The 24710-nt window shown below is 50.3% G+C and overlaps 2 long non-coding RNA genes across 3 annotated transcripts; one reads left to right on the forward strand and one right to left on the reverse strand.

Moving 5' to 3' along the window:
• Positions 1-325: 325 nt before the first annotated feature.
• LOC125327407 lies at positions 326-6089 on the forward strand. 2 transcript variants are annotated; one of them, XR_007204197.1, is made up of 6 exons: positions 326-518; positions 633-811; positions 957-1108; positions 2530-2644; positions 4507-4629; positions 5223-6089. It is a non-coding gene; the product is annotated as an uncharacterized LOC125327407 (long non-coding RNA). The 2 variants fall into 2 exon arrangements; XR_007204198.1 differs by lacking the exon at positions 2530-2644 and having other exon boundaries at positions 328-518.
• Positions 6090-8893: 2804 nt separating this feature from the next.
• Positions 8894-22992, reverse strand: LOC125327420. The gene is made up of 11 exons (XR_007204234.1): positions 22889-22992; positions 22654-22800; positions 22450-22529; positions 21289-22372; positions 21144-21185; positions 20994-21047; positions 20736-20775; positions 20613-20653; positions 19098-19220; positions 9537-9830; positions 8894-9001 (listed from the first exon to the last, which is right to left on the reverse strand). It is a non-coding gene; the product is annotated as an uncharacterized LOC125327420 (long non-coding RNA).
• Between the last annotated feature and the right edge of the window lie 1718 nt (positions 22993-24710).

Consider the following 24710-nt stretch of genomic DNA (forward strand, 5'->3'; position numbering starts at 1 on the left):
CTCCCGCTGCGGCCGCGGGGAGCCGGGGCCGTGCCGGTGCCGGGCCCGCCGGGAGGGCGGCGCTTCCCCGCAGCAGGCGCTGGATCGCGCCTGGAAGCGGGCGGGCCGCGGGGACCGCCCGTGCCGGCCCCGGCACCCCCCGAGGCCGCCGCTCCCTCAGCGCCGCCCGCCCTGTGGGGCGCCCCCTGGCGCAACCGGAGCGCCGGCGCTCCCGGCCCGGCCCCGCCCGCAGCCCCCGCGGGGACGCGGAGCTCCCCCAGCCCCGGCGCTGCCGGGGCCGCCGCACCCCCTGCGCACAGCAGCGCCCGCCTCCCCCCTGCCCCGGGGCCGCTCCCCCGGGGGCCTCCCGCCCGCCGCGGCCCCGCCCAACGAGCGCGGCTGCAGCGGGACGAGCCGCTCCGGGCCGGGCGCTGGCGCCGAGGCCGCTGCTGCCGCTCCTGCTCTGACTGCGCCCGCTGCGGGACCGGGGCCTCGCCGGGGCTCGCTGCTGCTTGAGCCGCTCATCCGATACCTGCCGGGTGAGATCTGATGCTCTCCTTCCTCTCCCCCGCTTTCTCTGGGGCTTGCACGCTCCAATGCAAAAACTTCTGGGTTTAAAAGTCCAGTGGAAACTGTTTATTCTTTATTTCCAGAGTACAGGAGATCCGGAGTGGGAAGGGATACACAAGGACCACCAAGTCGAGCCCTTATGTGAATGGCTCCTCTGGGGATTGAACCCACACCTGGGCATTCTCAGTACACTGCTCCAACCAAGCCAATCTCAGCTCCTGGCAATGTCCTGCCTGGGATGGGAATGCCAAGTGCCAGCAAGGTCATTCCTATGCAAATACAGCTCCTTCTTTTATGCTAATGCTGCTTTACACCCCAGCCCCTGATCATGGAACAACACAGGTGATCAGTTAGTTGTGTGGCAACACAAAACTCATCCCATAACCCTGATTTCCTGCCCTTTCCAGGATTTACCCAACAGCTGTCAAGGTGCTCGTTCCATGGCCCTTTCCAGGGAGAAATGAGCAAGGCAAGGCCTGAGGGTTCACTTGGTCCATGGCCAAAGCTCTTCTGAAGAGTGTCAGGGCTGCTCCTGCCTGCAGAGGGGCGTTTCCTGCAGGTGAGTGTTCACAGCCCAAAATCACAGTGGCTGCTGAGGCTGGGGCAGATTCTTTTGGCCCAGAGCTGCACAGAGCTCTCAGTGACTCCCACTCACTGCCAGGAGTGGTCCTTGGTGCTCCTTCTGTGTGTCCCAGCTGGCAGGGAACGTGGGGAGGGAGAAGGCCGGGAGCCCCAGGAAGGGAAGCAGCAGCTCTTGTGCTTTGGATTTGCAGAGAGGAGCTGTGCCTGCAGTGTCCTGCCTGTGGCACGCAGCGTGCCAAACACACATCCCGGGAACGGGCACTGGGCTGCCTGGGCAGTGCTGGGATGGACATGGATAAAGGGCTGCCCGCGGCCCCTCGGCCAGGGGCTGCTCTGAACAGGCACCCGGAGATGCTTCAGCCCTGACAGACCCCACTGACACCCCAAAAATACCCCAAGGAACAGCTGGCACCGGGGAATGTCGGCACGGGCTGTTTGCAGAGGGGCTCAGACAGCAATTCCTGGTGCTGACCTCCCACACTCCTGCCAGGTATGTCCCAGCCACCCAAAATGCCTTCCCTTCCAGCCTGAGGCCATCATCCCTCAGCAGCATTAAAGCCAAGGCAAGCTTCCCCCACAGCAATGAAATGCCAAGCAATGCCCTCAGAGATGCCTTCAAATGAAAGGTCAGAGTCAGAGAAATCGCTTTGGATTGAGTTGGGAGTTTTTGGGGAGCCAGCTGGAACTGCACAACTGATGGAAAGCTTTCCCAGGTGGCTCCCACTGCTGGTGCCCTGAAAGCAGGGATGTGCATCCCTTTCCTGAGGGACAAGAACTTGCAGAGGCCACTGCAGAGGCTCTGGAATGAAATCAGCTCCTGCAGGGAGAGAAGTCCTCCTGTGGGCACAGGGGCTGCCTCAGCAGGGGCTGGGAGCGCGTCTGGCCAGCGCCTTCTCCTGCTTTAAAACATCACCTGGAGCCCGAGCTCGGGGGGTGCAGGCAGCTGAATTCCAGGGAGCTCTGTCAGGTGCCCCCAGGGACATGGGGGGGCTGGGGGATGAGGGTTACAAACAGCAAATTCTATGGAACATGAAGCTGTCCTTGTCCTGACCCTGCTGAGCTTCCCTGGAAGCTCTGCTGGTTCCTGACACAGCTGGTGTTAAATAGGCAGCTCTGCATGGGAATATCCATGCTCCAGGAGGCACTGGGAGGCTATTCCAGTGGCAATTCAGCAGGGAATTCAGGGCTTGGGGTAGAATTCACCTGAACTAGCAAAGCCAAACCCCAAATCTGGGCACCACCCAGGGAACAATCTTTGTGCTGCCCTGGCAGCCAAAGCCCCTGGGCTGGGCAATTTCAGCAGGCAAACGGATGGAATGATCTAAATGCCAGCATCCCCCAAAGGGACAATGCAATCACCTCCCTTTGCTCCCAAAGTGTCCACTGTGTTCCCCACAGGTGCCCCGGGGATGCCAGGGAGGTGCCTTTGCCCACAGTGCCTTTCTCCTGCCCCTCTCCAGCCCGAGGCCTCTTCTCCCTTCCCTGCCAGCTGCTGCCAAGGAAGGAGGACACAGTGAGTGCTGAGTTGACCTCCAAATAGTCCTTCCCTCACCTTGAGATGACCTGAGATTTTACCCCCACAATGTCCCCATCTGTCTCCTTCTGAGTTCCTCATTTTTTACAAGGAAGCATTCTTTCTCTGCTCTGGAGACTACCACAAGATTTGGCCCCAAAACTTTCCCCACCTGTCCACTACCTCTTTCCTCATTTCCACCTCCATCTTTTCATTCTTTGCCCTACAGATGCTTTCAATTTTTACCCCTCCGAACTTCCCTACCTGTCCATAAGTGATTACCTCAGTTTACCCCATCAAGTGCATTCCCTCTGCTACAGATCACCTCAGATTCTACCCCCAAAATTTTCTGTACCTCTCCACCACTGAGTACTTCATTTTTACTTCAAAATACTCATTTTCTACCATGGAGATTCCCTCAAGTTTTACCCCCCAGATTTACCCACCTGTCCACAGCAATTCCCTCAGTTTACCTCAGGATGCTCCTGCTCTCTCCTAGAGATGACCTCACGTTTTCCCCCTCGATTTTCCCTACCTGCCCAATTCTGATTGCCTCATTTTTACCTCAAAATATGAGTTCTTTCTTCTACAGATGAACTCGGATTTTATTACCAAAATGTCTATTTTGTCCCCTGTATACTGACTAGATTTTAAAACCAAAACCACACAGGTTATGTCTGTCTTATCCCCAAAATGTTCATTCTGCCCCCTACAAATTAGGTCAGATTTTTTCTCAAAACCACTTATGGTTCCTACATAATTACCTCAGGGTTTGCCCCCCACATTCTACCTCGACTACTGATCACCTCATTGCTTCCTCTATATGTTCATTCTTTGCCCTACAGATCTCCCAAGTTTTACACCCCAAATTTCCTTGCCTTGCCCCAGTGACTGCCTCAGTTTATGTCAGTGGTCACACTCTCCCTAGAGATTACCTCAAGTTTAACCCCCAAAATTTTCCTTACCTGTCCACAACTTATTACCTCATTTTTACCTCAAAATATTCATTCTCAACCTTTAGATTATTTCAAGTTTGACCCCCCAAAATTCCCCTACCTGTCCACTACTGATTCCCACATTCTTCCTTCAATATTTATTTCCTTTCTACCATGTAGCTTCTATCAAGATTTACCCCCAAAGTTTTCCATCTGTCTACTACTGCTTACCTCATTTTTACCTCAAAATGTTCTTTCTACAGCTTATTTAATATTATTTTTACACAAGTTTCCCTACCTGCCCACAACTGATTCCCTCATGTTACCTCAGTGTGTTCATGCTCTCCCCTAGAGATTAGCTCAGATTTAGCCCCCAAATTTTCCCCACATGCTCAGTACTCATCACCTCATTTTTCCCTCCAAGTGTTCATTCTCTACTCTTGAGATTTTGTCAAGTTTTGCCTCCAAAATTTTCCTTATTTGTCTACTACTGAGTACCTCATTTTTACACCAAAATATTCATTCTGTCTCCTACAGGTTACATCAAGTTTCACCCCCCCAAAGTTTCCTTCCTGTACAATATTAACTCTTTTCTGCCCCAAAAATGTTCTCTCCCCTAAACATCACCTCAAGCTTTTCCCTCAAAAATGCCACCTCGCTCCCCTCGACATCCCCTCCCATTTTCCTACACAAACAATTCTTGTGTCCCCTCTCAGTCACCCCAGGTTTTCAGCTGAAAATGTCTCCTCTGTCCCCTTGAAGTTATCCCAGGTTTTCCCAGTGAGGAGCTGCAAGGAATTCAGGCAGGGCCAATGACACCAGGGAACAGCTGTAAATTCAGAGGCAGAAAGAGAAGATCTACCAGGAAAGGGGAAAGGTTCAGAAAACATTTCTGCAATTAATTAATTAATTAATAATTCTTTCCAGTTCCCCACTGAGAAGAACACAACCTCACAGCTGTTAAGGCCTGACAGTTCCCTGCAGGGAGAGCTCAGCACATGTGCCCAGAGGCAATCCCAGCATCTGCAAGAAAGAAAGAAGCAGCAAAAGGTGATTTCTTCTCTTTCAAAGTTATTTCAAGTGCTCACACCCAAACCCACCTTTGCTCTTGATTCTGGCCGGGTGCATGGTGAGCAGTAGGCACAGGTCATGTCATCCATGCTGATGTGAGTGATGCTTTCTGGGGGAAAGCAGCTGATTCCCAAAGTTTCCTTCCTGCCCCGTGCCTGATCTGCACAGGAGAAAACCTCTTCCAGGAAGGGATTGTGCTCCCTCTAATCCCATTTGCCCAGTCTGTTCCATGGGGATATTGCCAGCCTGGGGCAGCAGAGGCACACGCAGCTCTCAGCACTCTCTGCTCCAAGCACAGCTCTGGGCTCCTTTGCACACTGCCTCTGCCGTGGGGTTTTCTCCAGGAGAAGCCAAGGAACTGCTCATGGAAGGGTGCAGATTAAGTTAGCCCAAAGGGAAGCAAAGAATAAGTACTCCAGGAAGAGCCCTTGGGATCTGCTGGGCTGAGGTGGGAAGGGGACATTGATTCCCTGCAGGGCCAATACACAACAACCTCCAAGCCAAAGCCCAGACTGGCAGGTGGGGTCTGACAGCACCACTCTGACAAACCTCCTTGTCATTCTTCCCTGCAGTGACTTTTGCAAGCAAACTCTGAAGCTGACAAGCCCAGAAGCTCCATCCATCCACTCTGGAAGGAAAGGATACTCCCAGGGATGAGGCACATTCCCAGCAAACTCTCCCAACACAGCCTGGAGGCAGCGCTGGAGCTCGGCTGTGGGGCTGGGAAGGGCTGCCAGGAGCACGCAGCCCCAGGTGGGGTGGCAGCAGCAAATTCCCACAGGCTGATGGCACAACAGAGAGACAAAGGCCAGCAGTGGCCACGGGAGGTGCAGGGTTAATTCTGCTCCCTGCCCTGCCCCATCCCTGCAGGAAAGCTCCAGGGGGGAGAGAAACTCTCAGGGTGCCCAAAATGCAGCATCTGTCACCCTGATCCTGCTTCAACTCAGCGTGGGGGGCCAAACTCCCCCCACAGGTAAACACTGAGCTGACCTGGTCAGTCTCAAACACAGCCCCAGTTCTCCCCTCCAGCCTGCTCCTGGGGCTGCTGCCACATTCCTGACAAGGTGCCCCTTTGGACAGGGCTCTCTCTGTGTCTCAGGTGCTGGGCACTGCAGGGACCAGGGCAGCCCCCTCTGGGGACAATTGGGGATTCATCCCACACCACAGGCAGGACCAGGGGCCCTCCAGTACAGGCTGGTGGGGCCAGAGCCCATTGGGTTTGGCTGCTCAAACACCAAAGCTTTTGGCAAAGATGGGATGAGTTAAGTGGGTTTTCCTGTCCTGAGACAGAGAAGAAATTGTTGAAATTAAGCATGGAAATTAAGTCCACTGTGGAAGTCAAAGGCTCCTGGCTTTCCCACTCCTGTTCTGATTGCTCACTAGAGGGTTTTATCCATAACAAATGAGAGGTGGCACCAAATAAAAGAGCTCTTTTTCAACATTTTTTCCCTACTTTCTTTCATACATAAAAAGGATGTCCATTTTTTCTTAGTGCATTCTTTGCCTAATTTTAACAGAACCATTTTCCTTCCAGGCCCCACTTGTGGGTTCTTCGCTCCTTTGCCATGGGACTTTGGACAAGGAAGAGAAGGATCTGTTCCACACGGGTGTCATCCTATGGGGAACACCCCCTGTACCAGCCCCAGCCTGGGCCAAGCACGCTGCCTCACTTTCCCCATTCTGGATGCTGGCTCCAATCCAGTCTGAGTTTTCTCCTGGTTTCCATGTCTAAGGACAGGAACTTGTCCTGGTCAGGGTGTAAGGCCTTAAACTGCACCTTGATCTGGGGGGCTGTGACTGGGATTCCAGCAGGGAATTCATTGTTTCACAAATAAAAATTATTCCAGGGAGCTGCTGCTTTACCACACAGTGTCAGCAAAAGAGAAAAAACACCAAAGGTGTATCCAAAAACAAGGATGAAATGATTCCTCCTGCTTTGAGTGGGATCAGGGCTTATGCTGCCCTGGAATGACAAAGAACTTCTCCCTCAGCCCCCCAGAGAGCCCTCAAAAAGCCAAAGTGCAGCAGGGAAGGAAGGAAAGGCACCTGCTGGGGACAGCACAGCTCCAGCTGCTCATGGGGACTGGGAATGAGTCTGGAGCCAGCTTCCCAGGCTGGAGGGGCCTGCCTAAAGCACCACCTCTGGGAAGCAAAGGGCTATGGAAGAAAGGGAGTGGGAATTTACAATAATAATCACAATGTATTGGGAAAGAGCAACAAGAGAAGCAACAATCATTCCAAGGGAGCAGGAGGGATGCTGAGCTTTAAACGAGGTTGGAGTGAGGCAGCAGCTCCTGGCAGTTCTAACCCACAGCTCCAGCTCTGCGCTTCCAGGAGCACTGCAAGCTCCTCCTGCCCAGGCCCTGGCTTTGCCTCCTGCCAGTACTCGGCACCTCGGGCACGGTTGGGTGCGAGTGCTCCAGGGCTGCTGCCCCGAGGGAGCGGGAAAATGGGCATTAAACCCCTTCCCACTGGGCTGGCTCCGAGCTCTGGCTGGGGAAAACATTTGGCAGCCCTGGCATTTCAATGAAATCAGTTTCCATCACTTTGAAGATGCACTGAATAAACCCAGGGCACATAAGTAAACCTCTCCCCAGAAGGACAGCCCCAGGGAATACACAATTATTCCTAGGCCTGGCCAAACAAACCAGCAGCCAGGTTTGGGGGAGAGACTCCAGACTCTTCTTCCCTGGCTGTAAAACACTTGCAGAGGCTTTGGAGTTCATACAAGCTTGTCAGGATTTGGATACTTCATTTAAATTCCATTCAGATACTGGAATGGAAGGGTCCTAAAGGCACCTCCACTCAGACTTTAATTTTAAGCCCTCTACCACCAAAGAATTCGGATGTTCTTTTCTTAGGAACATCCCACCTCTGCTTCTTTAGGTGTCTCCATGTGGGACATAAAATAAATGTGGACAAATTTTAGAATGCAGCTTCCAAGTCAAGTTACCTGCTAGGAAATTACTCCAGCTCTCTGGCACCTTGGGCTGTTTTAAACACAGCCTGGCCCTTCATGGCTGAGGCTCTGAGCTACACAACTTGTGAGCTGGCAAGTAACAGCAGCTGAGGGCTCATCCCAGCTGTACACAAAAACAGGGAGTGGGGGCTGCACTTGGATACATGCAGGCAGGGTTGGGCCCTTTCTGAAAGCTTCAATCCCTGTTTTTCAGAGACTCAATCAGGGATAATGACATTTTCACAAAGCTCTCTTAAGGCACGTGAAAATCCGAGCAAGAAAATGGAATCAAAGCCTTTGTTCCACTGGCCTCACGCCCCAAATTCCAACGGGACACACAAGTCCCTCTCCTCGCAAGGCAACGTCTCCTACCTGGATCTGTGCCTTCCCCAGCCTTTGGTGGCCGCTGTCTCCATCCTCCCACACCTCCTCATCTTCCTCCTCAGCAGGCCTGGCTTCCTCATCCTGCAGAGCAAGCACAGGGACACTCACCAGCCTGCTCATCCCAAACCTGGGCAGCAGGGATGGACTGCTGGGACCCCCTGGACAGTCACCCCTCTGCTGGGCACCATCCCTGCTCTGCAGCCCATTCCTGTTCCTGGCCTGGCATCTCCTTTGAACGGGATGTTAAACCACAACCACTTGCTCTGCTGGGTTTTGGGACATCAGAGACTCCCCCAAGGCAGTGGACAAAGCTCCTGTTCCCACAGCCTCTGCCTCCCAAAGCCCTGCTAGGGCCAGGCAGAGCAAGGGAAACCCCTCAGTTCCTGCTGGAAATTTCCTCTTGTGCCTGTAAACCCAGGGAAATCGTGGCTGCCCCATCCCTGGAAGTGTTCAAGGCCAGGCTGGTCACAGCTTGGAGCACCCTGTGGATGGAATGAGGTGATCCTTAAGGTCCCTTCCCACCCAAACTATTCTGCCATTCCAGGATGATTCTGTGATCTCTCCCTGCATTTATTTTGCATCGCTTCCTCTCTAATTTGACTTCCCAAATCTAAATGATTTTTTAAAGAAATAATTTAAAATTATCCCAAGAATAAAAAGGGGTGCATCAAACATACAAGAATCATTCCTACCTCCATCAAATCATTAATTGGAAGCCTCTTTCCTCATCTCTGTCCTTACTTTTCCTTTCCTGGGAAACCTTATGATCCCACAGTTTCTCCAAGAGATTTACTGGGATTGCAGAAAGGTTTGCTTTGTCAGGGAGGCAGGGGGGTTTACAACACTTGTTCCTCTGCATCTTTATCCTTTCACCAGCTTTCCCCTGGAACGGTGCTGCAAGAGAAGTTCAGAATTACTAGAAATGGATCAGGTTCACCTTCTTTCCTCATTCTTTTCCAACGACTTCCAAATTCTTGGAATTATCCTCAAATGAGGCCTAGAAAGCTCCTGTGAAAACATCAATCAGAGGAACATCTTGAAAAGAGAAAACCACATCCAGCAGCAGCCAAAACAATCCCATTGCTATTCTTACCTGGTCTCCAGGTGCTCCCGCCAGAGCTCCCAACGCCCATTGCCATCCCATGAGGGTGAGGAAGCAGTTTTGGACGTGTTCTTTGCCATGGGATGGGATAACAGAGCCCAGAGGGTCTTTGTGTCCCTTCCAAGCCACCCCATGATTCCATGATACCATCAGCACCTATACCAATTCCATTCTGGAAAGCCCAATTCCGTTCCTCCCATCAGCTCAGAATTTCTCCCTTCCTCTCTCTGCTCCACATCAGGCATGTGTTGCCACGTGCCACAGCCATGGGATGTCTCAGCATTGCCTGGGAATGCCACTCAAGGCTGTCCTGGTGGCCTCAGCGCTCCAAAATGCCCAGCTGGCTCCCGTTCCAGTCAGGAATGTCCCAAACAGCAGCGTCGGGTGTGCCCTCTGCCATCCCACCATTGGGGCAGCTCCCATAGAATGTGACCGACTTACTGGGCTTGGAATTCCTGGCTTAAAAAGCAGGTGCTGGAATATCCTTTCCTGGGAATATCCACAAGACCAGAAGGCTCCCTGGAAGCCACAGGTCGGGGGCAGAGTCAGATGAACGAGCCTGAACCGGTTTTCAGGGGATGCATCCCCAGCCTGTGGCTGCAAAAACTCCAGAGCTGTTCCTTCCCCTTGGGACAGCCAGGGAAAACATCCCCAGCATGGATTTCTGACAGGAAAAACCTCACTGCTCCAGGCGACTTGGCTCCTCCCAAATCCAGGCCAGCACTCCAACAGGCTCTAAGGACAAAACAACAGCAAAGACCATCTCAGGGCACACGCCACGAGCTGGGCGTCACATTCCTCACTGGAACTGGGCTGTTCCCACATCCCTGTGACAGTCGGGAGCACCCCCCGTTCCTCGCTCCTCCATTCAGGACAAAGAGACAACAGAGCTGTCAAACAGCCAGTGTGTATGCCAGAGACTGAAATATTATATTTCATCTCTTAAACATTTTCTTAAAGGACTTTTAAAACTGTATTACAAAAGCTGAAGAGAAGACTGGAACACCCTGAATGGGGCCCTGAGGCCTGACACCGCTCGCTGATGAAGATAAGATAAAGTAACAACTCAGGGCTGGGGACATTCACTGAGCACGGGCTTAACACCTCCAAGGTGGGGACCACAGCCCCAGGGCGATCAGCTGCCAGGCTCACACAGACCCTGGCACCAAGGGGTGGAGGGAGGAGAGGCTCTGGGTACCTTGGAAAAGCCTCTGGTCAGAGGTGCAGTGACCGCCCATCCTCCACTGTGCAGAGCCCAGCTGCGGGGTGCTCACCGGGGGGAGGAAGCTCATCCACAGCAGAAGGGGTGACATGGCCCAGCACAGGGGCCCCCAGACCCTGCAGCAGAGCACCAGAGATGATGCCACAGACCCTCAGTGTTGCAAGGGACAGTGTCAAGCCGGCCCCTGCAAGAGAGGCACGTGGGCGTTCCCGCCTGGCCCAAAGTGTGCATTAACCCACGGAATTCTGCACCCTTCGGCTGCGGCAGCATGGAACGGGATGGCCACGGCGCCCACGGGGGACCCTCACCAGCAGCGGAGCGGATGGAGGGGAGCAACGAGACGTCGTTGGCACCCTCAGAGGGGTGATGGGCTTCCACCTACCCCCGTCACCTCTCCCTGTTCCCCCACCCCCCACGCACACTTTTCTTTTTCTCTTTCTTTTCTCTTCCCTTTTCTTTGCCTCTTTTACTATCAAATAAAATACATCCATTTTTTGGCAACAACATCTGACCTCGTTTGGTTCTAATCTCAATTCTGGGGATATTTTGAACCTTCCAGGTTCCTTCCGGTTTTATGCTCAGAGACTCAGCTTGCTTTGCTTTCCTGGCTCTAAACCGGATTGTAACATCTTAATGGCATAGTCGGCAGGATCCCCTAAAAATGAGAGTGTTGTTTCCAAAAAATCAATGAATTGCTAATTCTTATGATCGATCATTTTAAACATTTCCTAACACCTCTCTACCTTTCTTACTCTGTCTTACTCTTTTGTTTGGTCGGTTGCTTGTGTGTTTGCACGTGTACCCGTGCCTAAACGGTGCCCCCGAGGCCCAAGGTCTGGGAAATTGGCAATCCTGTAGGTAAAAGACTTGGGAGGTTGCAAAGTTATTTTTCGACTCGTAACTGAGATTTTTTACTTTGCGACTTGTAACTTTGGTAAACACTAGGTGCTCACGAGGTGGAAGGAGTAGGACCTTAGAGAAAATTTTTAATGGGTATCCTTCGAGAGAGACTACTGCAGTGTTTGTAACTTTGTTTGGTTTGGTAGAAGAGGTACCTTCCCAGAGAGAGGGGTGAGACTTTTATAAATTTGCTTTTATGCTGGGCACCCTCTGGGAAAGATCACCCCCAAATTCGTGGTAGCATAAAATAGAGTGCATAAGCTTTGTTTCCTTTGTTGAATGAATTTGGTGCCAGGTCATCTTCTGCGGGGATGGTCTGTGCACTGAAATGGTTTCTGTAACATCCAAGTAGTCAGTGTTGTTTAAATTCTCTGCTCTGCTAGCAGGGCCAGAGTTACAAGAGGCTGCAGGCAAAACCATCCGCCGGCTGCTGCACTTGACTGTCATGTCCAAAGAAAATTTTGGAATGCAAATGACAGAGAATTTTACAGGGGAAAAAACTGAGAAGTTTTGAACCTGTAACATTCTCTGAAGCGTGGTCTAAAGTAGCATGTAGACCCTGAATTAAAACTGGCAAGGGTCAGAAAATTACCACCAAAACGATACCTGTATGGCTACTGAAAAATCGAAATTTGGCCATAAGCCTGGCAAAATTAGAATCTAATCAATAAAATGCAATGAAAACACAAAAAAAGGCTGGGTGAATAAAAGGAGCAAATGTTATCTGCAAAACTGATAAGACTAACTGCTCCAGGCAGAAATGCCCTGGAAAAAAAAAAAAAAGAGGAGAAAAAGGCATCCCGAATGCCTAAACCACTCACTCCACAGAACATCCAATCAATTGGAGGGGACCCCGTTGAAAAACAACCTGTGGGACATGAAACCTAATAATAATAACAAATTGATGCAATTAACAACTTGCTTTACACGGGCATATTTTGCCTGGGAAGCTTCTTTTCTCTTTCTAGGAATCCAAACAGCCCTGCACTGAAGAAAAGGAGAATGAATTCGGGAGCAGCAAAACTGCAAGCAGCACATTCACACCTAGGTGTGATAACCATCTCTTCACTTTAAGCTCTGTGACTTTCTAATAACTACAAGAAGTTCTTGTTTTAAGATCAGTCTGTAGTAGGCCGAATTTTTACTTTTCTTTTATAGGAACCTACCAACAGATGAAATAGAGCTGTGTGAGAACCAGTGCAACTTTTAAATTGTCATCCTGACTGCTTGCCTTGTCAATTAATTTATTAATGTTTGCAATTTGTTTGTGTTTGCATTACAAGCAAATCAATTTATTTTATATATTGTTAAGTTTGAGTTCTTTTGCTGAGATAGTGTGGCAAAAGGTCTTATGAAGGTTTGTTTGTTTTTTGAAAGTTGGTACAAGAACATATATATAAATGAAATCTTACATATATGTTTTTCCCAGTTCTACCTTGGAATCATTATAATTTGGCTAATTCTTTTTTCTCTTCAAGAATTATCAATTAGTGAACTAAAAAATCCTAACAGAATGTAAGATTAAATGAAAAGCAGCCTTCTACCAACTCTCAAACCTACTTAAACATCGTTAATGTACTGTTAAGTTTCCTATGTCCAAGAACATTTTAATTCTACCTCACTTCTTTTGATCATGCTACTAAAGTTCAAAAGGACAACTAAATTTAAAAGAAAATTAATTTCTTTTTTATTTCTTCTTTCTCTTTTTTTTGTTGGCTTTTTTTTAATCCCACCGATAACAAAACTACAGCTTCTGTTTTGTGTCAAAATTAAATTACAATAGTGTTATAATCTATTCCTTGATAAATGAAACATAGCTGAGATGTAGATATGTGTTTGCATGAAAATCTTTTGTAAGAAAATGTTTTTAATTTAATATGATAAAAGTTAATTCTTTCATAGACTTACCCAGCGGAGCAGGAATACTACCAATGAAATGCTTCCAACTATATGTGAACGCAGTCAAGAAAACAACCTAGTTTTCAGCCTTGAAGTATGCAGAAGCACACATTTTCAACAAACATATTCACATTTCTTCCAGGGTGCAATTAGATTAGGAATTTAAAAATTCAAACCCGCTGTGTAACTCTATGATCGATTTCAAAACATATTAAGGCAACGTCCAAGAAATACCATATTGGGGAATCTCTCACACCCACTGCCAAATAAAGAAAACTGATTTTTGGGTTCACGGGGTGGGAGGCGCTTACTAATAAGCATTGGATTAATAATTGCAATTCACATTTTTGACGATTGGAATAACTATTGTATTACTTGCATTGTTACTTCTTCTATCTTTTCTCTTACTAACCACTCTACAAATCACCCACTGTGGGCAACCCACAAACTGAAGAAAAATCAGAAGAAAAGTTTAAGTCACGGGGTGGATTGTCAGAGACTGAGATATTATATGTTATGACTTAAACATTTTCTTAAAGGACTTTTAAAACTGTATTACAAAAGCTGAAGAGAAGACTGGAACACCCTGAATGGGGCCCTGAGGCCTGACACCGCTCGCTGATGAAGATAAGATAAAGTAACAACTCAGGGCTGGGGACATTCACTGAGCACGGGCTTAACACCTCCAAGGTGGGGACCACAGCCCCAGGGCGATCAGCTGCCAGGCTCACACAGACCCTGGCACCAAGGGGTGGAGGGAGGAGAGGCTCTGGGTACCTTGGAAAAGCCTCTGGTCAGAGGTGCAGTGACCGCCCATCCTCCACTGTGCAGAGCCCAGCTGCGGGGTGCTCACCGGGGGGAGGAAGCTCATCCACAGCAGAAGGGGTGACATGGCCCAGCACAGGGGCCCCCAGACCCTGCAGCAGAGCACCAGAGATGATGCCACAGACCCTCAGTGTTGCAAGGGACAGTGTCAAGCCGGCCCCTGCAAGAGAGGCACGTGGGCGTTCCCGCCTGGCCCAAAGTGTGCATTAACCCACGGAATTCTGCACCCTTCGGCTGTGGCAGCATGGAGCGGGATGGCCACGGCGCCCACGGGGGACCCTCACCAGCAGCGGAGCGGATGGAGGGGAGCAACGAGACGTCGTTGGCACCCTCAGAGGGGTGATGGGCTTCCACCTACCCCCGTCACCTCTCCCTGTTCCCCCACCCCCCACGCACACTTCTTTCTCCCTTTCTTTTCTCTTCCCTTTTCTTTGCCTCTTTTACTATTAAATAAAATACATCCATTTTTTGGCAACAACATCTGACCTCGTTTGGTTTTAATCTCATTTCTGGGGATATTTTGAACCTTCCAGGTTCTTTCTGGTTTATGCTCAGAGACTCAGCTTGCTTTGCTTTCCTGGGTCTAAACCAGATTGTAAACAGTGTAACCCCAACAATCCAGGGAAAACCACCTTGCTCTGGGGAGAAACATCATGCCCAGTTATGGAAAAAGCCAAAGAGCAGTACTGGAAACACTCCCAGGCATGGAGCCTCCCAGCTCCGGAAATGCAGCTCACAGGCTTCTTCCCATGGGAACCCCAATCTCGCCCGGGACTGGGCTCAGGGAGAAAGTCCTGCCCATTCCACCACTCTGGCATAGACACCCCAGGAAGGTGTCCCTGACCATGGCAAGGGGCTGAACAGGATGGTCTGTAAGGTTCTTGCCAGCACAGACCATTCCAGGAGTTTAAGGTGGATTTGAGCAGCTCCTGGGGACATGAACACCCCCCACACCTCCCACCTGGCTCAGCCCAGAGTCCATCCAGCACTCCCAGAGAGCTGCTGGGAGCTGAAATTCTCCCTGCTCCCCCTGCCTGGGAAACCCTGCCTCCAGCTCCTGGGAAAGAGGAGCTGCATCCTGCTGGGTGCCCCTGGCTCTGGGCAGCTGCCGCCTTCAGGCGGGGGGATGGCTCGGGCAGCTCCGGTGACTGTTCCACCTCGATGATTTTGTGTTTTCCTGCATTTCCCTGGGCTGGAGGGGAGCAGGGGGTGCGGTGGGAGTGCGGGAAGGCAGCGGCGGGGAGGGCAAGGAGCGCGGCCGGGCACCGCACGGCGCAGGGGGGCTTCTGCTGGCAGTGGAGGGGCGCGACCCGTACGGAGGCGTCCCCGCCGCTGCCGGCCACTGCCCACGGGGCTCCTGCCCGCCCCCGGCGCCACTGACCCCACACCCCGTGTCCCCACACTGGGAACCACCATGGAAAATCATGCTGGAACCTCTAATCCTGAGCCCGAGCCTTGACCTTTGACCCCTTGACCCATTCCTTGACTAGCCAACCTTTGATCCCTGACCCCTGACCTTTGATCCCTGACTCTCGACCATCCACCTTCACACCTTGAGCCTTGACCTTTGACCCCAACCTTTGCCCTTTGACCCTTGCCCTTTGACCCATGACACTTGACCACATGACCTTTGACCCCTGAGCCCTATGACCTTTTCCCCAACCTTCTACATGTGACCTCTCTGCTTTGACCTTGATCACCTTGACCTTTGACTCCCTGACTCCCCAACCCCTGCCCTGACTTTTGTCCCTTTATCCCCTAACCTTTAACCCCCTCTACTTTATACCCCTCACTGCTCTTGCTGCCTGGAACCCCTCACTCCTGCTCTACGCGCCCCAGCCCCCAACCCCTACCTGTCGCTCTCCAGCCTGCAGCTGCCATCCCTACCTTTTTGGTGTGGGCCTTGTCCTCCTCTGAGGGTTCCAGGGTTATCCCAGCACCAGGCTTACTGAGCTGTGCTGCACTGAGGGTTTGCAGTGGTACCACAGAAAGAGATAGATTTGTCATCATTTACCCCAAAATATGATCAGAGGAATCACAAATTAATTAAGTTCCTTAAGGCTGAAATCAAAGAAGGTGGGTGGGCTGTTACCCCAGTAGGACAAGTTGTAGTTCCACCCCGATCCTTCGGGAAATAGCCCAATGAGAGCATGAAAGTACCCACTGGGGAACAGAAAATCTTTTAAAACATTTAAGGAAAGTAGTGATAGGGAGAGGAATGACTGATATTGTACAATCTGTAACAAACAAGCGTGAAACCTGCGGTAAAAACAACCCTGACACAAGCAAGAGAGTTGTGTTAGGAGTGACAAAGACAGGAGAGCTCCCGGGAGATTACTGGCAAATAGATTTTGCTGAGATGCCACACAAAGAGGGATGCAGGTATATACTGGTACTGGCTGACACCTTCAGTGGATGGCCTGAGGCTTTCCCCTGTCGCACCAACACCGCAAAAGAAGGAGTGAAAGCTTTGCTCGACCATATAATACCAAGATTTGGGGGTTCTTTTGGGAATGTCATCAGATAGGGGACCACATTCTGTAGCAACAGTGGTTGGGGAAGTTAGCAGGATTTTGGGACTTACCTGGGACCTGCACACACCATACAGGCCCCAGGCCAGTGGCAAAGTTGAACGCATGAACAGGACCCTCAAAACCCAGATGGGCAAGATTTGTCAAGAGACATCCATGACATGGGTTCAAGCCCTGCCCATAGCCTTGCTGAGAGTCTGCATACAGCCAAGGCAAAGGGACAACATCAGTCCCTATGAAATATTATATGGCAGGCCATACCAGGTTCCACAGATCCCGGGGGAAGTTCATAGGAGAGGTAAAAACGATTTGCAGAAATATTTAATGGCTCTGAGTTCCACTTTGCAGAAGCTCCAGAGATTCGTTGTGTTATCCAAACCAATAGGATTGGACACAGCTGCTCATCCATTCCAGCCTGGAGACTGGGTCTACATCAAGTGCTGGGACATCAACCCCTTGCAAGCAGGGGGACCTTTCCAGGTTTTGCTGACCACTTCTACTGCGGTCAAGGTTGCTGGCAAGGGATCCTGGATTCACTGCTCCAGGGTGAAGAAAGCTTCTGCTCCCAAAATCACCAAGAAGACAGAGACTGATCCAGTTTAAACTGTTTTTTACATGTTTGCTGTTTGCCCAACTGGTAACCATGGTTCAAGGTTCACCCCATGATTTGCATAAGACTGTGGTCCAAAACGTGTCCAAAATTCTTAGTAAGAGCGATTGCTGGAGCTGTACTCAGTTACCACCCCTAGATGGGAAGGGTCACTGGCCATTGATTGGCATTTTAAGGGAAGAGAACCGCACGGAAACGTGGGAACCAATTAATAGCACCCTTCTGCCCCCCATTACCGTGAGGGGCCTGGTGGAGCATGCAAACTATAAGGTTCCTTGTGCAATTGTAAACGCCACAGGAAAAGCTGTTCTTCCTTCATATTGTCATCAGACCCATTTCAGGGAAATAACAGACCCAAGAATTGCAGCAAAGATGAAAGTGACAGGGTGGAGACTGGCTCAGCCCTTTGGGACGGGGTTGTATTGGATATGGGGTGATAAGGCCTGGAAAGTTATGCCCGTGAACAAAGACCAGGCTTGTGCTATTGGGGCTGTGGTCCCAAATATAGCAATATTTGACCATCTTGAAAAACCAAATGAGAGGAGAAAAAGATCTCTTAATCTCCTCATTGAACGTCCCACACTTTTTCATAGCATAATCAGAGCCCTTGTACCCGCTTGTGGAGTAGTTGAACTGGAGAGAGCAATTGTAAACATCTCAGCTGTCATTGAATGTATTGAGCAGCACACTGCAGCTGCAATTTCAGCCTTACAGGAGCAAGTTGACTGTCCCATGCAGTTATGCAAAACAGGATAGCTCTCAATGTCATACTTGCTGCACAAGGAGGTGTATGTGCTATTGTCAATACCTCGTGTTGTTCTTATGTGGACCAAAGTGGAAGAATTAAGAAAGATTTGGATGAAATTTGGGAGGGAACTCAAATTCTACATGAAGTAGCTTCTAGAAATAACACCTTAAAATTTGATCATATTTTTGAGACCCTTACCTCATGGTTACAAAACTGGCCCTGGGTAAAAGAAATATTCATAATAGCTGTCATTGTAGTTATTATCTGTGTAATTTCCTGTGGAGCAGCTGGTTGTGTAAACCGGTTCTGTGGGTAAAGAACAGAGTAGAGTAGAGACTAGACAAGATAAAATTTTGTTAGTCTCTAAAAGGGGGGAAATGATGCCATGAAGATTTTTGCCTTTTCTTTTATACCCCTGTTATACCTTTTTACAACTTCTGTATTCCTAGTGCTTTTTGCCTACATTCTTAGACTTGTTTGTCAAGCTGAGAGACTCAACATTTTAGAAGCTTCGTAGCCAGGGACCAGTGTGCCCCAGACCCCAAGGACCTCTCCAGAACACATTCTGTAAACCAAGATAGAACCATCCAGGGGAAGGTTCCTTGGGGAGGGGGGCTCACTTGAGCCTCTCATTGGGGAATCTTTGATAGATCTGCTAATTAGTCAAGCCTATAATGTTATACCCAATGTTGGGGGGAAAAAAGACAGACTCAGGGGGGTGCATCTCGATGCATATGACCTGGACGTGTGCACCTAAGGGTCCTTACAATAAATACCAAGGTAAAATCCCTTTTCCCCTTCTAACCATGTCTGACTCTTGATTTTAAGACCAGGAAAAGGCAGCACCAGGGTTACTGCACTGTGCTGATGCTAGGGGGAAAATGGTGCTGTTAGGGGTGGTGTAAGGGCTGGTGCACCTTTTCCCTGTATTCCTAACCTCCACTGTGTACTCTCCACCCTGTTATGGAGGCTCTTTGTTTGGCTGCACCCAAACCTCAGTGATGAACATCGCCTCACAGACAGGATGGGACCAAGGAAAAACAAAACCCAGATGGGGGAGGAAAAAAAACCTCACAGCTGGGTGTTTTCTTATTATAAAGTTAAAAATTCATTGAAAAACTTGAAAGGCAAAAATCACACACACAAGGTTAGAACCAGTCAACACACACGCTCTCACAGACTGACACACGCACACACAGACAGACACACACCCTCACAGACAGACACCCCTTCTTCAGCTCACACACTGACTGCAGCCCTTACTCACAACACTCCACTGACAAAGACACATCAACACATCTTCCAACTGCTGCTCCATGACCTGGAAGGGCAGATTCTGGGAAAAGCGGTAGCATCGGTGACTGCAGGGATGGGAATCGGCCTTGGGGACCTGCAAGACAACATGAGGCAGTCTACAAGGAGCTGACAGCTCGGAGTTATCCCCCTACACCAGGCCCATAAGTTTTCTACACAAAACCCCACAGACAAGAGATGAACCACAGAGTTTTACAACTGTTCAACCCAGCCACGACTCTACGGGCCAGGGCAGGGCAACTCCAAGTGTAAGCACACCAAATAGAAGCAAAGATGACACGAGGACTTGAGATAACTCTCAGAAGATAAATTCTTGAGCTCGACATGCTTTGAGACAATGGAACCTATGGCACTACCACAGTGAGGAGGGTCTAATACACTTCATAGAGAAGTCCATGGCCCAGGAAAAGAAGATACTACCAAAAGTGAGAAGGAAGATGGATGAGAACATCTTGTGTACTTCTTCTGGTCTCCAAAAGCAAAACTGTAAAGATGCCGGAACGAGCCCGATCCGGGAAAGGATGTGAGCAGAGACCCCCGCTGCCGCTACGGCCCAGAACGAGGCCGATAAAGCACCGAGACGTAACAAAGCCCTGTGACACAGGAGAGGATGGACACAAACTACAGAACATGGACACAAATGACATAACACAGGCACGAGCTGAACCTGCCCAGCAATGGGCACAAGATTCCTAGAGCAAGATGAGCCAGAGGCTGGCAATGCCGAAGGAAAGAAGGCTCTATGGCAGCAGCACGCGACAGTGAAACGTAACTCCTTCCAAGAAGCCAGTGCCAAAGCTGCTAAGAGGATGCTTGAGAAGCTCGGCAGGCCTAGAGAAGGAGGCAATGACTGCCAGGAGATACAAAGGGATCCCTAGGGAAGGACTCTGCCACCAAAGGCTGAAGCGACGTTGCAAAACGTGACCAACCAGCAAGTGGCCAAGATGCCTGTGGGCGGCTACGCCAGCGAGGAGGTAAAATGGAGACCGTGGCAATCGTGCCAGACCCGAAGGCGAGCTCCTCGGGCAAAAAGATCCACGATGATGGCGAGACTCAAAGGCCGATGACACGAAGCTCATGACAACACAGAGATGGGTTGGAACTGCCCTGCCCAGCAAAGGCTCGGGTGATGCTGAGGAGAAACCCTCTCCCTTTGCTTCCAAGGGGCCCTCCCACAACAGCCCTCTCCTCTAAGCTAACTTCCAATTGCCTCCTGGAACTCCAAAGGTTTTTCCCTTCTCCCAACCACAGCTCCCAACACTTAGCTCTCTGAAGACAAGCAGGCAAAATCCATCCTGAACAGAAAAAATGCATCAGCACCACAAATGTCAACACATTCCCCACGGTCCGCTCTGGCAGCTGTGAAAGATGGAGAACAAGGAGAAAATTCAGCCTCTGACAACACACGCCAAAAGAGACCCCTTCCGCGAGGCCCCCTCCCTCGAAACTGCCGAGGCTCATCGCTTACCTGCTCTTTCCAAACTTCAGCTCCACACCTGCTCACGGTACCTAAGACAACAAAATAGAAAACGTCACTGTTGCCCTCAACAAGAGCATCCCTGGGCTACTCCACACCACTGCCCCGGCTCACCTCAAATCTTGATCTGACTCTGGAGGTGGCCAGGACAAACCTGCACAATGAAAAGGGACACGCTCAGCACGCTGCCATAGACCGCTGGCCTATCAGCCACCCCACCTAAATGCCAACTCACCTGCTCACCTCTGGCCCTTGGCACGCCCAGGGCGGCAGCAGCACCTGCAGAGAAGCAAAGCAAAACCACAGGAAACATGCTGAGAGACTGTGAAACCACAGCCTCCCTGCTCCGACTGAAGTACACCACACCTATACCTTAGGCTTGCACCCTCCAGCATCCAGGGCCAGGACATCCTGCAAGTGGACCACCTAAAACACACAAACAACAATGGATGCTTAGAGCTGCACCAAAAATTGAAACACCAAGGCCGTAACAACTCATTTTGTCCACCGCTCACTGCTCACCTCACTCCATCAACCTTGACTGCCAATATCCAGCATTACTTCCTAAAAAAAAAAAAAAAAAAAAAAAAAAAAAAAAAAAAGACATGGAACAAGGCTGTAACAGTCACCATTTACAATGCCCTTGCAAAGACAAACAGCGACTGACCTTCCCATGGGAACCCCCTCACCTGGTATGGGGCACTCTGCCAGGGATTTAATCCATCTGCCTCTGAAAGAAAGTTATTACACAAGTCAAGGTGCTGCATGGTAACTTAACAGTTCCAGCCATCCTGCATCAACCTAGGAATACCATCCATCGAGAAATGAACAGTACAGTCTTAGTCCCATTACACCCACACCCCAGACTATGCAGCAGGGCAGAGCAGCTCCAGGCCAAGCACACACAGAGGCCTGTCATGCAGGAGATGACAAATGACGGGATGCAACAAGGAGAGAAAACTCTCAGCAAGAAGAATGACCACAGGGACCAAGAGAAGGCACAATGAGATGACCTAGGCAAGACCAACAATGAGCCAATGAGGCTCGAAGAAACCTGGCAGAAGAAGATGCCAACAGAAGGACTCATTCCAGGAGCCACCTGGCAAAACCACAAAGATGGATGCCTGAGAACTGCACCATCAGCATCCTCTATCTATCTCCACATCCTTACAAGTCCTAATCCACTATAATGGATCACTGTGGTGCACAGCTGCTGATACAGCTCAGAACAAGACCATAAAAGACGTCTGACTCAACGCTTCTAAAGAGAGATGCGATTCCGATGGAGTCCGAGCTCGCAGGTCAAAGGTTCAACGGTATCGGCACCGGGCCGAGGAATGTGGAATTGGAGATGCTAAGGATGATGCCTGGCATTTTGGATAATCCCCTCAAAGGGGTAAGACAAAAGACATCCAACACAAGATGCCCAAAAGACACAGAACACATGATACACAAGTGACACGCACGGGGACTGCTCTGCCCTGTGCACCTCAGCGTTGTGATCAAAAGTGAGACTTCCCCTTTACGTGGCCTAAGGGGCTCTTTCTCAGACATCCCCGACTCCAAAGCTTATTCAAAAACCCCTCCTGATGAGTCCCGACCCAGCACCCTGCTTTCATCCCCTCTGTGGGGTGTAGCCCTCGACTTATCTCTCGGATGTCTGGGGATGTGAATCCACGTCGGGTGCAAAAGACGGCCGCCTTGCCATCTGGGAAGCTCCTGCCCTCAGTGGGCTGTTCTCCCTTAGCTGGCTACAGGAAAGAAAACCAAACATCAGTGCATGAGCTGAACAGCACATCAGCCAAAACCCAACAATTCCACTACTCACCATCTCCTAAGAATGCCCGGGTCCTCGGCCCGCCTGCTCCGGCCACACTCAGAGGCCGATGCCGTCGTCGCAGGGCACACCTGAGTTAAGAGGAGACAAGGTTCCGTGGCACTGCTGAAACCTGAGTGGGACCTCGCTCCTCCTCCCCACCTCCCCGACTTGCTGCAAATCCTCAACCATTGCTGAAGGCTACCCAGAGAGCACCTCCAAATGGAAAAGGTAACAGCTTCATCACAGATTCCTGTAATACTTCCAGAGGGCTCGCAAGAGCAACTCGAGGGTGGCAAACCAGCTCTGTCAGCTGGTCAGCAAGGGGGCTCAGCCCTGGTAGGCAAAATACAAGTGGAACACCTGGAACACACAAATGGATGCTTAGAGCTGCACCAGAATTTGGCACCCAAGCAATAACAACTGGTTCTGTCCACCGGTCACTGCTCACCTCGCTCACTTGACCTTGACTGCTGCTATCTGGCTTCACTTCCTAGAAAGAAAGACAGAGAACAACCCTGTAACACAGCCACTGTTTATACCACCCCTGAAAAGCCAAGCAATGACCAACCTTCCCAGGGGGAGAAGGGGCAAAACAAAACAGAAAGGCACGTGCCCACACAGGGTCCAAAAGCATCACATTGCCGGGGGAGTTTCCATCTGAAACCATTCCACCATGACCTCTTGCTGCAAGGGTCTCTGTCACATTGGACCAGCAGTTTGAATGCTACAGACCACCTGTAAAACACACAAAAAAATGCTTACAGTTCCATCACTAATACAGCAACTCCAGTAGCACCCAGTTCTGTGCTGGAATCAATGCTCATCTCCATTGCTGGTACTCATCCTGCCCACGGGTCCCCTGGTGCCCATACCCCACTCCACCTACCCCCCACTCTACTCCACAGGACAGAGCAGTTCCAAACACAAACAACACATGATGCTACAGTGTGACACAAGGATGATTAAAAAAGCTCTCAGCAAGAAGAACAACAGCAAGGATCGACATGATGCCAAAAGAGATGACCAATGGTATGGCAACCGTGGACACAGGAGGCTCTCAGGAGCAGAAGAAAAGACTGGAACAGTGACCTGTTCTAAGAGCTGTCAGTCACAATGATCAAGATGGCTGTGAGACAGTGCCACATTCAGAATGCTCCCATATCCTGACAATCTTACAAGCCCCAGGGCATTACAGCTCACAGCTGGAAAGGATGGATGGCAGTACAGCCGGGAACAAGGCCTCAAAAGACACCTGACTCGGTACTTCTGATTTGGGATGCCAAGACACAGCCAAGCCCACCGTAAAAGAACAAACGAGATCGGCATCGTGCCGACAAGAGTGAATGTTTAAGCACCTGGAGATGATGGCTGACACTTGCAGTAAGCCCCCTGAGGGGAAAAGGCCTCCGAGATCTGATCCAAGGGAGAACAAAGACACAGAAGACACGCTGGACAACACAACACAGACTGGAACTGCTCTGTCCTGCACACCCTATGGTCTGTTCACAAGTAGAGCCACTCCTTTCAGCTGGCTTAAGAGGCCCCTTAGAGGGCATCCCTTTCCCCTATGCTAATTTTTAAATCCCTCCTGGCAATTTCCAGCCTGCTATCCTCCCACCTCTGGATCCCAGCCCCCAACTTAGCTTTTGGATGACTGGTGACATGAATCCACACTGGACACAAAACAACTCCACCTCAGCTGTCTTGGAAGACCCCGTGATGGCTGGGTTAGCCTCTTCATCAGCTACAATAAAGAAAGCCAAAATCAATGCCTGAGTTTAGGAGCCAAACCCCAACAAGTCAGCTACTGACCATCTGTCCTAAGTGCACCCACGTCCTTGAGCATCCCTCTTCATCCCAAGACAAAGGTTGTGGCCATCATTATAATGGACACCTGGGTTAGCAAGAGTTATGTGCTGTTCCTGTGAGCACAGTGGGTGCATCTGTGTGCCTTAAAACACATAAATGCATCTGCTGTGCTTGCAGGAAAGCCTGACAAGGCCCCTGAATAGACACCATTTCCCACCACACTACTTTCAAAACCTCTCCTGGCACTTCCTAACTTGATACCCTGCTCATGCTCCCTCTCACAGTTGCAATCCTCAACTTACCTATCAGAAGCCTCCAGCTCAGACATCATCTCTAACACAGGGCAGGTTCCTCTTGTGGCACAATGAAGCTGCTGAAAAATTTGAAGTACCATACTTGACACAATCTGCAATATCAAGAAGTTGCAATGCTCCTAACAACAACAACAACAACAACAAAAA

This window comes from Corvus hawaiiensis, chromosome 6 (assembly GCF_020740725.1).
Source record: "Corvus hawaiiensis isolate bCorHaw1 chromosome 6, bCorHaw1.pri.cur, whole genome shotgun sequence".
Classification (NCBI taxonomy): Eukaryota; Metazoa; Chordata; class Aves; order Passeriformes; family Corvidae; genus Corvus; species Corvus hawaiiensis.